Below are 15,826 nucleotides of genomic sequence, written 5' to 3'. Positions count from 1 at the left end.
CTGCCTCTCCTAGTTTCAGGGCTTGGCTGGTCTAGCTTTTGCTTGTGGCCTTTGTGAAGGCCTTGCACTAGCAGTTCCAGGTTGCCCTTCATGTGCCTTAACACAATGCTGGGACCCTCTCACCTCCATCCCAGCCTGCAGCTGGAGCCTGGTCTTTGCCCCTTTGGCCCCAGCTCCCGGGCTGGCCCTGGGGCTCGTGCTGGGCCTCTGTCAAATGGGAATAAAGCCACTACTCAACCTGACAGCACAGGAAGAAGACACGACCCAGTGATCAGAGGCTCTGACTGCACTTTGTTGAGGCAGGCTATAGAAAAGTCTGTGTAAGAAATCAAATGGGAAAACTGTAGAGGTCCCTTCCCAGGGACTGGGATGACAAGGCTGCTGCAGGCCATGGCTAAGAGGCATGGTGCTGGCAGTGCTGTGCAGGGCAGCACAGGTGGCACAGCCGTGCTGCTTGCTCCTTACTTTCTTGAGCACTAAAACCGGCTCCCGGATTTTGAAATAAGGCCAGCCTGTGATGGGCACAGTCTGCCAGAGCTGGCACCGTGGCTGTGCAGAGCCTCCATTCAGCACACTCCTCGCTCCCCAGCCATGGAAAAACTGCTCCTTCCGTTGCACAGGGCAAGGAGTAGAGTTTAACAACTCTTCTCCACCCCCCAGAAGAATTTTAAAAGTGTAGAAACAGATTCATTTTCAGTTAATAAATAGCAATAAATAAATAAATAAGTGCCGCACTCTGCAGTTGTTGCCTGCGGTGCAAGCGCCAGTGTTTTGAAGTGCTCTTGTTGGGACACCACAAATGTTTGTAATAAAGCTGACTGGCAAAATCTTGGGCCAGAGCCTCTGGGCTCTGCTCAGCCAGCTTCACACCCATCCTCCCAACCCATTTTCCCTTGCTGTGTGCCCAGGGCAGGCAGCAGATCCCTCGAGGTGGGGTGGCTGGGCCACTGGGCAGCATTCAGCCCGCCTCAGGCTCCCCAGAGCACGTTTATCCCAGTGCTGAGCCAGCTGAGGACAGTGGACAGATAACAGGATGGTAAGATGCACAAAGATCATTTTCGCAGCTCTTATCTGGTCTAGCAGAGGGCACAGCTGTAGCCTGGAGCCTGGTGCTGTCAGGCCGAACTTCTTCCCAGAGGTTTCATTTAGTCACTCCATGCACTACCTGGAAACTTCACTGCAATGCTCCTTCTGCCAGGAAGCATTTTAAGAAGGATCATGGGTCCTTTCATAAGATGTAGAGAGAAAACACCTGACTGAGGAACATGCTTTACCTTTCCAAAACTGCACAGAGTGATGCTGAGAGAGCTCAAGCAGGAGACACCCTGAAAGGCTCTTTTGAAAAAGAGAGCACTGAAAACCTGCCCTGCAGAAGTCAGCATTTCCATTTGGACACACAGAAATGAATGTACTTAAAATCAGGCTTCCTATGGAAATTTGAACCCGCCTGAATACTAGTACTGGCAACAGCTTTTCATGTTGGTAGAGCATACCAATCCTCTTTGGGCAGAGTGTATTGTCTGGGGATAGGTTTTCAAAATTAGGTACCCAAAATGCTCTTACAAATGGATTTGATTACTTTCTGTCTGTACAAGACCAGGTTTGTGCAAGGGAACGGACAACTGCCTGAGGAGAAATGGTGGTGGAGTACATGAATATCCTTTTTCGCACACATCAGTGCATATTTGGTATATGAGGTGGTGCTTACACAGTTTTCCTTTCACTGTTCAGGCAGCCAGTTATTAAATGTGGCCTGTGGTGTTTCTGTTTCTTTGATGTTTTCAAATGAGATCGAGTTATTTTAACATGGCCATTCTATCTAATTCTCTGCTAAGTCCATCTCAAGACTTCAGAGGAAATTTAGATCAGGTTTTATTTTGTCCAACCTTTTTCACCCCTCTCTAATTTAAATGGAAATAGAGCTATATCCTCTGGTAAAATTACATTCACAACATTGTGTTTATGATGTGAGAGATCCTCTCGCTGCAGAAATGCACGGTCCTTCCTTTCCAGTTAAAAGAGTCTTTTGGCAGCTAGAAGCATTGGGATGATGCAGAGTGGGTGAGTTCTTGTCACTTCTGGATGCTGAGCGATGGATGGTCACATTTATACATTTAGAGTCAGCCCAGTGCTTCACCCCAAGTTTGTAAAACAAGATCAAAGATCACAGAATCACAGAATCACAAAATAGTTTGGGTTGGAATGGACCTTAAAGATCAACCAGTTCCAACCCTCTGCCATGGGCAGGGACACCTCCCACCAGACCAGGTTGCCCAAAGCCTCATCCAGCCTGGCCTTGAGCACCTCCAGGGATGGGGCATCCACACCTTCCCTGAGAAAGATGCTCGAACGAGATTACATCTTCAGTGAAGCCTGAACCGGACACTGCCAGGACTGCACTACAAGAATAAGGCTTAAAATCATTTGGTGCTCAAGCCACTGGTATAAGTCAGCTGCATGCTTTGAATGGGTTAGGACACAAGCTTGCTCATGAGATGTACCAGGCACCCCCATCCCGTTTCTGTAATCAGTGCGTGCACAGAGATTGCTCAATCGTTCCTCAGGTCAAGAGGACCCACAGAGTTGTATCCCTAGCAACTACGTAAATGTAGAAAACTCTACAAAATAGCGTATGTTTGTGATGAGTAGCTATGTGCCCGTTCATATTGCGTGACTTGGTAGAAGAGAGATTTTTCTAGTGTAACTTCAGAAGTGCTTAGGACAACAAGATGTTCTCTGTGGGAGCCGTCTACTTTCCACGTGGAAAATACACGATGGGGTTTTGGGTAGGATTGAATGTATTTTGCTGCTTTGAATTACCGTCTGGATGAGTCAAGCTATTTTTGTGTGTGTGTGTGTCTGATCTCTCTGGTGCGGGCAAAAGGTTATTTCTGTGTGGACAGTGCCTTAAAGTTCCCGTTAATGGTCAGGTTCTGTTCAGATGCAGGAATTTGTCTTTTTAAATGAAAATAAGTATTTGAAAAGAATTCCTCTGTGATCAATACCTGTTTGGCAGTTTCACTCTTTGTGAAGCATGTGTCTGGATAGCAGTCAGAGCTGGCTTTGGAAGAGATGGCCTATTGCCATACCCCCTTGCTATTTCTTTAAAATCTGGCTGTAGTGCATCTTTTGGCTGTGGAGTCATTTTTTTGTTTCATGCCTAGCAATGATGTTTCTTACATTCTCTAAGAATGTCTAGAAATAAAGATAAGGGATTTTGGAAACTGTAAATGCCCTTATCTCTACTGCTGGTGTAGGTAGAATGAGCACCCAGAGAAAAATGTTTTTTTGTATGAGGGAACAGCTGCCGTTGCTGTAGGTACTGAGTGAGGCCATGCTGCAGTCATTAATCTTGTAGTCCTCCCGTAGCCTCTCACTAATGAGAAATAAAAGCAAGAACGTCACTGTTGGGGGATTAGAAATGCACACCATAGGAGAGAGGGCCTAAATCCCCCACTGGTAATAGCTGTGCTTCATTCCAGGTGAAGCCTGGTATTCTGATCAAACACCACTTAATGAGTGGATCTATTTCAGAGAAATTATATTTCTGTGCTGGGTAGTTGCTGGGTGTTGGACAGAAGGTGATTTTCACAACCACATTCATGTTAGCTGTTTGTTGTTGTTTTATCATTATTTTTACAAAATAACCATCACTTGCTGAATTTAGCAGCAGCCACAGCTGTATGGATGTCAGTATGGAGAGTGCCCACTGCAGGCTGTTTTATTATCCTCTATGTTATCACTGTGCAGATAATATACCAAGGAATGACTGCAACAAGCAAATCCTTATGATTTAGATATCTAAAAACATGCTTTATAGCTGCTTGACATTTTGAGATCTAGTGGAAAGAAAAACATACTTTTTACCCCCAAGCATGTATGAGAAACTGAACAATGTGCTCTGTGCTTCCCTGTCCTACCAGTGTTGGCTAGCAGTCCCTTGCTGCTATCTGCCGGAGATTAAGCCAGCAATATCCGCACTGGGACACTTACAGAAGTTCTTCATAGCATGTTCAGTTCAAGATTAGTTCTTTGGAAACTGCCATGTAGGAAATATAACAGTCCTTCAGGGTGTTTGACTGAGGTGCTGTGCACTGTATGTGAGGGAAGAGAGTGCTCTGGATGCCCAGCAAGCCAATTACACAAGCAACAGTCATGCACCATGCAAACTGGACAGCTGTTTCACCCTGTGATCATCAGGAGGAACTGGTTAAGGCATGTTTTGGTGCCTATCCACTGGCCCATGACACATACCACGTACCATGTGTAGTGCTCTGATTTTCTTGCGTGGCCTCTTGGCTGCCCCACCTCCAAAGATACTCTTTGCACAGAGCTTACCACATCTCTGAACACTTCTTGAATGTGCTATGGGAAGCATCTTGTTGTGAGAAGATCTCTGACTGTCCAGATGATCAAATCCTCCTGGCTAAGATACTGAAGACATACCGGAAAGGGATGCAGAATCTGCGCTACTTCCAGGCTGAAAGGAGCCCCTGCGGGATGTGCAGCTGCTCAGTGAGGCAAATGTGGTAGTTTATCCTCGCTCCAACCTCCTACATCAAGGCCAAAAGGAACACAGCATGGTAAGCAGTCATAGCAGCTGCTTAACTTATTTTAAATATTTCCACTGGTATTTGGAGTATAGAGAAGGTGAGGCTAAGGTCTGCTACACTGGACAAAAAGCTTCCACAGCCAGGCTGTTAGGGTTGTCTAATTGCTAATGGTTTCAAGTACTTGTCAAAGGCAGCACCTAGTTCCATATCATGGCACCAAAGCAGTCTGATTTTCAGATGTGATGAGCACTAAATAACCCAGCTGAAACAGATTTTTCCATCAAGCTGGTCGTTTAAGATGTCAACCAGAGGCATCCTTGGTACATGCAGGGTTCACATTGGCTCCTGTTTGTTTTACAGTTCAAGTCCTTTCAGCAGCGTTTCATGGCACACACGTATTCCCTGTGCATCCCAGCACCAAATGCACACAAGTGGGCTGCTGTTTCTGATAAAATGGTAGTGGTGGTACTGGCTACCTAGCTGCTGGGAGAGGGGACAGTGTGTCGTGGTGGAGGCATGTTATAATAAGAAGTTCAAGGAATCCGCTGTGATTCAACAGCTGGTTCAATCAAACCAGCTGAAACTGCCTTCAGTACCATCCTGGACCAGATTTTTCAGAAAAAAATCAGCAGCTTGGTAGCTAAGCCCTTTCGCAAAACATCTTGCCACTTACTGTCACAATAGAAGCTGCTGGATGCTGACCACTTCAGAGAAGCTGGACCAAATGCGAGATGCCAAGCACTTGAAACTCTGGCACTAAGCTCTGTGGAGAATTTGATCCATTATGTGCTGCTCCACTTCAAAGTGGGTAGCAGCTTGTGACAACCGTACAGCATCACAGCAAATGTCACTTTTTGTGCAAACATTTAACCAACAGAAAGCGGCTTTTTTTGCTTGGTAGTGCATTTCACTCAAATTTCAATTTGCTTTGAAATTTTTTAGAATTTTCACTGAATGGAAAAGAAATATTGGGTTTGGGCCTTTCTGATGAAAACATGTACAACATTTTTCAGGGCAGCCAGAGGTGCAGGAATGACAAAGGAAGGTAGTATTTCCTCACCACGTCTTGTTCACTGTCTTCTGATACAGCCGAAATAACAGTATTAGGACAAGTTTAAAACCAGAGACAAGAAACACAAAGCCTGCCCTTCAAAGACTTTCTGGTATTTTCTGCACAGATTCACTTTGTTTAACTTTGAGACAAAAAGAAGGACACACACCTTCTCAAGGGGAAGACAGTTTAGCACAGAACAAGGGCTGCAGTTCAACCCTGCAATCTGGGTTCAGACCCGTCTCCAGCTTTCAGTATAATCTTTCTTTGGATATTCTTTTTTTAAAATCAAAACCAGGAATTATACAGCTGTTGAGATAAGAATAATTAAGAACAATGCATTTCCTTTTAAAGCTCCTCAAAGGATAACCTCTAATAAGATGAATTGAGCGTCTCATTCAGGCCACACACAAACGATGGCTCATATTTAGTAACAACATTTTTTGGGGCAAAGATAAGCTAATTTTGCTCAAGAACAGAGGGTGGTCTTTAAGCCTTGCATTTGTCAAAGAAACAAGCACTTTTTTTTATCTATAGAGCATAATCTTCCACAGCTCAAGAGGAACAGTGCAGGGGGAGGGAAACTCAGGCAATGTATTTATGTTGGAGCACAGGCCTGAGCATTTGAACATAAAGTTAAAGAGACAACGGACTGGATTGCTGAAACCTCACTTCTACTCTGAGAAGTGTGTGCCCATGCCATGCTTTCTGTAAGTGCCCAGCCTTGCAAGTCAGTGCTGGGTGAGCTGTGAGCTGAGTGCCAAGGAGCCTGTCTGGATTCACAAGGAAACTGAAAATGAGTCCCCCATAGCTAACACCTCTTTTGCTTTTCTTGAGTCCCTTTTCTTTCTATATAAAAAGATTCCCTACTGATCATCATGAAGCATCAGCCATGTCACAGCAGTGGGAGTGAGCTTGCAGGATGCTGGGTATCCCTACTGTCCTCTTCTCCCTCCCCAATCGTGCTGGTATCGGTGCCTGTGGGTGCCTGGCATTGGGTGGCCCTGCTTTTGCAGGGTCCATGGAGGCGTGGCCAGGTGAGGAATTGGGACACAGCTCTGATGCATGATCCCTCATGCTCTGCACAGTTTGCTCTCATGCGTGCTAGTGTGCATCTGGAGAAGTGCAGTGAGGATGCTTCTCCATGGCATTCATACAGGGTGCTGCAGAGCAGAGCACGATCAAGGGCCACTTCATGCCTGTGAAACTGTCCTCATTTGGAAGAGTTCATAGAGGCAAGCCTTGATATGGAGAAAAGGCAAGACATAGTGCAAAGCATGCCACTGACAGGTTCTCCTCCTCCCCTCAAGACATTTCACCTGAAAAAAGAGAAGTACCAGCTGGAGTTGTAAATGATTCCAGCTCCTAATTGCCAAATGCTTCCCCTCTCCCCTTTGTATCTGTTACAGATGTATCATCCACATATGAATGTTTCCTGGAATTTGGTTCCAGAGATTTGAGCCTGTGAAATTTTGGGGCCAGACTTACTCAAGTGGAACTCCCAGGGAGCAGAAATTGCTTCTCTGTTTAAATCAAGGGGCTTATCAGGGAATGCTAAATGATTTTTTTACAGCTTAAAGTCAAAAGAGCTGACCAGTCCTCTTGCTATTTGCTGCATGGCTTTCAGATTTAAAAATAAAATAAAAAATACTTTCCAGTCCCCCTGGTCCTGCAGCCAGCAGAGTCTGTTCCTGTCACCACCCTTCTAATTACTGGAAGGACCCCACTTGGCTGCAGAGATCAATGCAGGATTGTTTTACACCAGCCCAGATATTTTGCCTGCTTAAGCAGAATCTAAAAGTAATAGAGCGATCCATTAGCTAGTCCAGTGGCATTCAATCAAGCCCTGCTCTGCACTTATCCAGCATTTTTCACCAGCAGTGATTAAACATTCATTGATTACAAGCATTAATTAGGGCTAATCACATGCCTGCAAATGTGGTGTTGTGAAAACATGAAAATAAGAGTGCTGTTTTAAAAGGGGGTTGGGTTGTTTAGAAGGAGATAGATAGGCGTCTCCTGGGATCCTCAGGAGCCCCTTGTGCACATGACTCATAAAGACAAGGTACTCAGCACCCAACTGCCCATCCCAGGTGGGGCTGCCAAGCACCACAGCCTCTGATTTTGTTCTCTGCTGCACTCCAACCACTTCTCCAAATTATTCCACAGTGGAAGAGGGCACGAAAGGGGAGACAAGGCAAACGAGCGAGGGATCTGGTAGCTCTGGGTCCAGCACCACTGCCCTCTCCAGGGACCGCATGCTGAGCTGGAGCTTCTGGCACCAGGAGCAGCCCCGAGAAGCCGATGAGTGTGCCAGGCTCACCGCGATTACCTGATGGGATTTCCACGGTTGTTCTTAGACCCAGGGTTGTTTAGGATTGGATTTCTGGTTTTTGTTGTTTTAAGGCAGTTTAGCTTGCACAGGCACCAATATGTATGTGACAGACTTTAGCTCAAGGTGAGGTGATCCTTAGGCTGACCAGGAGCTTACAAACGCCCAGCAGGCTCTGTTAACAACTCCAGACCTGTTTGTGCTTTCGGTACGTAGCGGGTTGGTATTGGACACATACGTAGCACAGCTATAAGATGTTGCCTAAATACATGAAAGGGCTTTTTTCTCCCAAGCTGGGTCCCGCTGTTCACAACCTCAACCTTCTTGTTTTTCACACTCCTCCATCCCACTCTAATTTCCATTGTTTTATCTCACCCAGCTCTTTCTGTCCCTCCCCTCAGCAGGACACAAAACAAACAACGGGCAAAGTCTTCTTTTTGCAATGTTGCAAAATTGGGTGGGTTTGTCAGAAAATATCAAAAAAAAGAAAGAAGAGAAAAGAAAGCCAGTCCTTTCTCCCAGCACCCGTGGCTTGCTTCCAAGGCCCAGAGAAGACAGGACCGCAGGGCTGCTTGGCAAGGGCCGGCACGGGCACCGGGCTGCAGTACTGCGAGGCTGCCAGAGGGCTCATAGGGACCAGCACCCATCACCACTGAAGCCTGGCTGCTCCACACGATGTGCAGACGCTTTGCTTTACACACACGGACATTCATGTCCCCACACCCACCCTGAAGCCAAAAGTTACCGGTGAAGGGTGAGGAGGGGGGAGACCCGACATGGCTGCATGCGTTTTCACTCGGTCGGTATGCAAGCCCCGCAGCAGCACGATACGGATCGCATTCCCATCCCAGTCTAGCCTGCTCCACCCTTCCTCCCTGGATGGGGGCGGAAAGGAGATGCTCGGCCTGCCGCTCGCTCAAAGGCTGCTCCTGGTGCTCAGCGTGCTTTGCACCCCGTGTCATTTCCACGCCCGGCTCCGTCTGCATGAGGCAGCAAGCCTTGCGGCACGCAGATGGAGAGGCTCACACCCCTCATGTGGCTTCGTGGCGCCCTGCTTAAAAGCCTGGTGCTTGGGCCTGGACTTTTCTCTTGCTGGCACAAACAAAGAGGAAGGTCATTGGGCTACTTTCAGCCAGCACACACGGCCCAGTATGCAGTGGGAAGGCAATCCCTCAACAGGGGTGATAATGATTACGGTGGGGTGTATCGCAATTACAGTACCGGAAAGGGAGCCTTTCAGCAAAGAGGGTGCTGCATGAGCTCCAGTATTAAAGTGGTTGCAGTATATGACAGTAATTTAAGAGCGAATGGAAATCTGGGCACCAAATGGTACAGCAAAAGCCCCTTTAAAGCCTGTGCACAGTGATGATGTGCAAATGGCAATTGGCAGATGCTGACATTCCTCCAATACTGCAGGGAGGCCAGAAGCAGAAGGGGAGCAGATAAACTTCTTTCTCCTGAGGGAGGTCCCCCTGGGCACATGGGCATGGCAGTGGGCAAAGCAGGTCACGGAGGCCCTCACCAGTGCTGCTACTGTTGCTCAATAGATGAAGTGTTTGGGAAATGCCTGCTGTTCCTTGGCGTGGTGAATAGGGTGGCAGCATCTGAGGCTCCTCTTTCTTCTGTCAGTGTTTAATGACTCCTCAGGTCTCAGTGGAGTTGCCTCCATGTAAAACTGGCACACCAGCAAGCCAAATCAGGCCTCAACATCTGTAAAGCTGGATAGGTTCACAAGGATTTAATTCCCTCTTAAATATGTACAAATCACATGGGATGACACTGCCTAATTCCCCACATTTCTACATAGCACGGTACTGTCACTATTCACTGGGAAAGAATTTCATGTTTGCATTTTCCCAAATGCGGTAATACTGACATTGCTCATCCTCTCCTAACACTCAATAGCATTAATTTTTCTTTCTGCCTCTGGAGAAAAAGGCCCATATTTTCCACACTGCATCGTACTGCCTGTGAGGGTCCTTGTTCTGGTACAATCACCTCTGCAGGGAAGTGAAGAGTTAGTCTGACATCTAACCAGATGCACGCAAATAGCAAAGAAATAACAGCACACACAGGTTTCTGCCTGCGGTGCCCTTGAAGCTGGAGTTTTACCTGCAGACACCTACCGGTATGTGCTACCAAGTACAAGAGGCACTGGCAAGCAGAGGAACATCATGCAGAGATGCCTCCACCACCAGACCCAAAGCTGGGAGTAATACAGAGCCAGCAGGATCCAGGACTGCTGGTCTTGGTGACAATATTAGTAACCTTGCTGGCTTGGTGGTCTGCACCATGCTCCACTAAGGGCAGTATCCCCCTGTACTCAGCTCTGGTGAGGCCGCACCTCGAGTACTGTGTTCAGTTTTGGGCCCCTCGCTACAAGAAGGACATCGAGGTGCTTGAGCGGGTCCAGAGAAGGGCGATGAAGCTGGTGAGGGGCCTGGAGAACAAGTCCTACGAGGAGCGGCTGAGGGAGCTGGGCTTGTTCAGCCTGGAGAAGAGGAGGCTCAGGGGCGACCTTATCGCTCTCTACAGGTACCTTAAAGGAGGCTGTAGTGAGGTGGGGGTTGGCCTGTTCTCCCACGTGCCTGGTGACAGGACGAGGGGGAATGGGCTTAAGTTGCGCCAGGGGAGTTTTAGGTTAGATGTTAGAAAGAACTTCTTTACTGAAAGGGTTGTTAGACATTGGAACAGGCTGCCCAGGGAGGTGGTGGAGTCACCATCCCTGGAAGTCTTTAAAAGACGTTTAGATGTAGAGCTTAGGGATATGGCTTAGTGGGGACTGTTAGTGTTAGGTCAGAGGTTGGACTCGATGATCTTGAGGTCTCTTCCAACCTAGAAATTCTGTGATTCTGTGATTCTGTGATCTCATGCTCTAGGGTTGCAAGTAGGTTGTCCCTCTTGGAAAGGTGTTAAGTTTTTAGATTTTATTTGGAAGGGAGAGTGTCCAGGCAGCTTCAGGAAAGAACAGAGAATGTGATAGACTCTGGTCCTTACTTAGATGACAGTCTGTTTTCAAATGCAAGAATAGAGTCAGGTTTTAAATGTCCTAGTCTGTCTGTGCAGGTGCTAGCAGATGTTGAAGAAACAAGTGGGTTACACACAGAGCAATCAGGTCATTTCAGGGTGGGTACATCTGTGATAGAGGACATTATAGCCAGAGCACAGTCTGACCCCGCTATATTGGTTTCTCTGTCAGTGGACGGTACCAGAGTGACCTGGGAGGGTCAGATTCAGCATGTAGCCTGAAGAACAACTCAACAACTTTGTCTCAGTGCAGTGACCCCCATCTGTCTGTCCATCCAGGCTTACCCCTGCCTGCCTGGGAACCCTGTAAGGGCACAGAGAGCTACCTGGAGGCAGAGCTGCAGCACAGGGGTGCTGTGCCATGCTACCCACCTGTCCTTTGTCTCACCTCTTGTGTGAAACACTGTACAAATATATCTGCATCATAAATCACACCTCCAGGCCTGTGTTCGCTGCCCCACGCTGGGGCTGTTTCACTTCACCCTGCAGTAAAAGGCTGGTCTGGAGCAAAGTCATTCCCAGCCATCAAAAGCAGCAGAGGAGGGAAAGCTGGCTGCGGTTTTTGCTCTGGGTCCAGCTCCCAGAGGCTGTGCAGATCCTGTACCATTAAACAAAGCTAAGCTTATGAGCTACGCTTGTGTTGCTATTGTCTTTGCTGCTGTTTTTGTTGTTAATACCTTGGCTGCTGCTATTATGTCTGGTGTTTTTAGCATAGGAGCCAAGAAAACAGCATTAACTACACAAGCTCAAGACAGCAGAGGCTGCCAGGCTGAGCAACCTCTGGTGCTGGGAAGCAAAGTGGGTGTCTCTCTCCACCTTGGCACTGGGACCCGTGCTGGCTTTTGGCTGTGGAAATGCTTGTGCCTGCTGTGCCTGGGTGATGACCATGATAACCACAAGTGTTAGCAGCAGGTGCTCAGAGATGATTAGTTTTTTTCATAAACGACACCTGCTGAAGGTAAGCTTGTGGGGCTGGACAAGCAGGCTGCTTGAAAACATGTAACCACTCGCACAGGGGGGAAAAGTTGGCAGATTGGGGATTATTTTCTAATTGCTTTGAATTATTCGCAGTATCAGTGGTTTCCTGTGACATCAAGCTTCTGGATATTGCCTGGTTGCCATAAACTGCAGGCTGTCCAACTTTCCATTCCCAGCTACGCCCAAGCCTCAGCTCATCCAAGAGCTGCCGCTGCAAAGGGCGCGCACGGGCTGGCAGCCGAGGGACTGATCGGTGAGGTGACACCGAGGCACCTGGCCCGGGGCACACAGCATGGACTTTGACAGATCCGCATGATTTCTTCCCATGAATTTCAAGAGAAATGATGGCAAAAGGGCTAATGAGTCAAAGGGAGGAAGTGAGAGCAGAGGCAAAGGGAGAGCTCTGCTCCACCGGTGCCAAGAGCTGGGGAGGGTTTCTGTCAGCTGGTTGGGAAAGCCGAGCAGCTGGAGAGCAAACTCCCGCCTGGCCTGCCTGCCGGCCTGGCCACGAGCACCACTGCCCTCTTTTGGGTGGAATTACAGTCCTGCATCTGTTTCGGCCACTGCATGCTGGCACGGGTGACCTCCTGGTTCAGCGTGCTTGGTGGCCCATGTCCAGCAGCAGCAAGGTCTTGGAGGAAATGTGTAGCGGTGCTATTTGTCTCAGACAAGAGGCAGCATCCCTTTGAGAGCCAGCTCATGCCCCCAGAAGTGTCTGATTACACTTAATTCAGCTTCCACAGCTACAGGATTTTTATCATGCCCGGTCACAATCTGACAGAGTCCTCACAGTGACCTAGCCATAAAATTTGACTTGATGAGTGACACTCTTTATAAGACCAACTATTTCATTATGAAACTTTTGAGGTTGGAAAAAAAAAATCCCAAACAAATAAGAACATGCCACTATTAATAAGGCCGTCAGTGCATTTTTACATATCCTCCTTGTAGCAATTGTGGCTGTGTGTAAAAGGCAAGTACGCCTTGTGATCGTGAGAGAGCGGCTAAAAAACATGAGTCACACAGTCAAACCTTGTGACTTGGTGGAACTAAGAAGGTCTCCTTAAAGGCAATTTGTGGAAGAATTGGAGAGAAACACAATTTTTCAAGGTCAGCCAAAGGCTAATGAGCGCTCTTTCATAGCGTGATTGTGTTGCCTGAATTTCTGTATTTCAAAGCCAGTCTAACTACTTTATTGCTGAAGCACTGTAACTGAAGAGGCTGCAATAATATTGACGAGTAATCCTGCCAGAACCTGAGATGGTATTCAGCATAATATGAAACATTTTCCCCTTGCCTGGCTGGGTACGGAACAAAGAGTTAAACAAACGCGTGGTTCCCCTGAGTACCACTTATCTTCCTTCCCAAAGGGCATGCGTACAGATGCTTTGTAAGTTGGGTTGTCAACAGCTGAGGCCTGTGGCCAGATTCACATGTTCTCCACCTTTTTGCTTGCGAGCTGCAGGAGACTCATCTCCAGAGGGACAGTTTTTCATAACTTAATTAGATTGGCGCCATTCACGCAGCTCCAGTTTCAGGTTGGCTCAGCTTTTCTTCTGCTCCAGCTCTCCAGTGCAGGGGATTACAGTAGCACTGAAACTGGTCCTGAACTAAACATTTGGCAGCCACCTCAGGTCAAGGAGGCAGTTCGTGGGACTGCTGTTGCTAAATTAGAAATAAATAAATGATCAACGCACGGCCCTTAATGAGAGACCAGGAATGAGAAGCAAAATGGTCTTGCAGCTCTGCACTTTGCGCATGCATAGGAATAGCTTGCATTGCTTTTTTTCCCATGAATGAACCACTCTAGTCTAGTAAACCACTTCAGCTAAAGCAGAGTAAACTCCATTTGCGGCCTCTTAGCATGGATTTACACCGGGCTTACTTGTGTGTAGCTGGGAATCAGCCAGCCTGATCAGAATTCAGCCGAAGAAGAGGTAGATTTCCCACAGCAGTTTTCAGTGGTTTAACTGAACCAGTTTAGAAATGGTTCAGATCTTTAGCATAGAGATGAAGCCCTTAGCCTCGGCTGGTTGTGTGTTTCACACTACTAAACTGCAACCCAAGGAAAAGGAGATTTACAAGCAGAGACCGGAGGAAAGGAAAGAGCAGGGACACCTTTCCAAGCCTAACACATAACACATCACCTCCTGACTGTGATGTGCAGATGTCCACTTCAGAGAGCCATCCATAACCATGGGTACCTGGGCTCCCTGCTGCTCCCTGCTGCCCACAGAGACCCACAGTCCCCAGGCTGCTCGGCATGGCGCATGCCATGCGTGGGCACACAGCGGTGGCCAGGTTTTACCTGGGCAGCTGGTAGCCAGAAATCTGCATGCCTGTGGCTTCTTCGCCAGCTGCAGTGATGGATTGCAACCCATCCCCAGCAAGCAGTTTTGAATGAACCAGCTGATAAATGGCATTTGAACAGGAGCCAGATGGAATAAATTAAAAGGAACTTGGAAAATTTCTTCAAAGGAAGAAATAGAGGTGTTTGCTGGGATCGTGAAAAATGACCACTCTTGATAGAGATCTAATGGGAGGGGAAGAAAAAAAAAAAAAAAGTACACTACGGAAAGCAAAGCAAAACAGGGGCAAATCCACATCCCAGATTTTCTCACCCACATATAAATAAAAGCAAGTAGACCTTGCTCTGTCCAGCCTGAGATTTTTGCTGCAAAAACTCTTCCTGCTTGCAAGACTGGGTTTCCCTACATACTGTGGGTATTGATTATTCCTGTGGCTCTGTGGTGTGAGCCATTTGTGAGCTGGAAGCCAGCTGTGGAAGTCAGCTAGCAGCCTGTCCACAATATTCAGTAAATACTTTATAAATGGATTCAAGCCCATGTTTTTTGGTGACCTTTTTTGGGGAAGTGCTCCGCTTAGTGTCTGAATTGCATGGATCATTGCTGGATCTGCACAGATAGCTGCGGGCATCGTTTGTGCCAATTTCTGAATCCTGACCTCAGGAGTGAGGCTGCTGCACTGTTTGTCTGCAGCCAGTAGGTAGGACATCTGTGCTAGCCACAGGCAGGTAAATCATGTACCTGGCACACACCTGGTCTCCCTCTGCAAACACTGGGGAAAAGAGAGAGAGGTGGGCCCCTCCAGAGGACAACTCGAAGAAGATGCTTAATTTAGGTACAGCGAATCATCCTCTGCAGGGCTTTTTATCTTTCTCTGTGGGAGAGGCTGGAGAGACTGGCCGAGGCACTTGGCTGTCTGCAGCTAGTGGCATGAATGTTTTCCCCACCAAAACCAATGAAAACATCCAGAAACAGAGCCATCCACGACCCTGCTAAGTAATTTATTCGCCCTCATTCTTAGCACTTGGTGCCAGCTTTCTCATTTGATCTGGCTTGAGTCAGCCTCCTTGAGCTGTTGTTATGGCTTTCTCTGCTAGACAGAGAAAGATTTAGGAGGGGCCGTCCTCTTCCCCTATGCTGAAATCCATGCTCCTCTGAATCCTCTCTGTGATGACAGGAATAAACTCATCTCGGAACGTGTCTCACTCAAATGCAGCTTTGCTCTTTATTGTGTGGCTTCTTGGCAGGTTTTTAGCACCCCTTTGGCAAACACAGCTTGGAGCCTCAGCCAATGCTCCTGTAAGGCTGCAGCACCTAGTTTCTCCTGCACCCCACTTCTGCTGCACCCCCCTTCTCCTGTGTCCTGCTCCCAGCATGGGGCAAAGGGGCAAGCCAGGGGTTTCCACTTACTTGCAGCCCAGTCACGCTTCACAAGCTGGTGTTTTCTAAGCAGAGCTCTTTGCAGGATGCCACCTGAGCCCCTTTTGGCGCAGCAGTCAGGCGGAAGGTTGAGCTGCTAAATTTGTTGTCCTTACCTATCGATGGACTGAAAGGCAATTTGACTTCTCACAGGAAATAA

At 47.7% G+C, this 15,826-nt stretch overlaps 1 long non-coding RNA gene across 2 annotated transcripts in view; it reads left to right on the top strand.

The window, feature by feature from the left end:
- The window catches only part of LOC137852792 (uncharacterized), a 288,725-nt gene that overhangs the window by 270,758 nt on the left and 2,141 nt on the right, over positions 1 to 15,826 (top strand). The gene's annotated exons all lie outside the window — the stretch shown is intronic.

This window comes from Anas acuta, chromosome 2 (assembly GCF_963932015.1).
Source record: "Anas acuta chromosome 2, bAnaAcu1.1, whole genome shotgun sequence".
NCBI classification, from domain to species: Eukaryota; Metazoa; Chordata; class Aves; order Anseriformes; family Anatidae; genus Anas; species Anas acuta.
The sequence above is the reverse complement of the archived record's forward strand: the minus strand, read 5'-3'. Positions and strand labels throughout refer to the sequence as shown.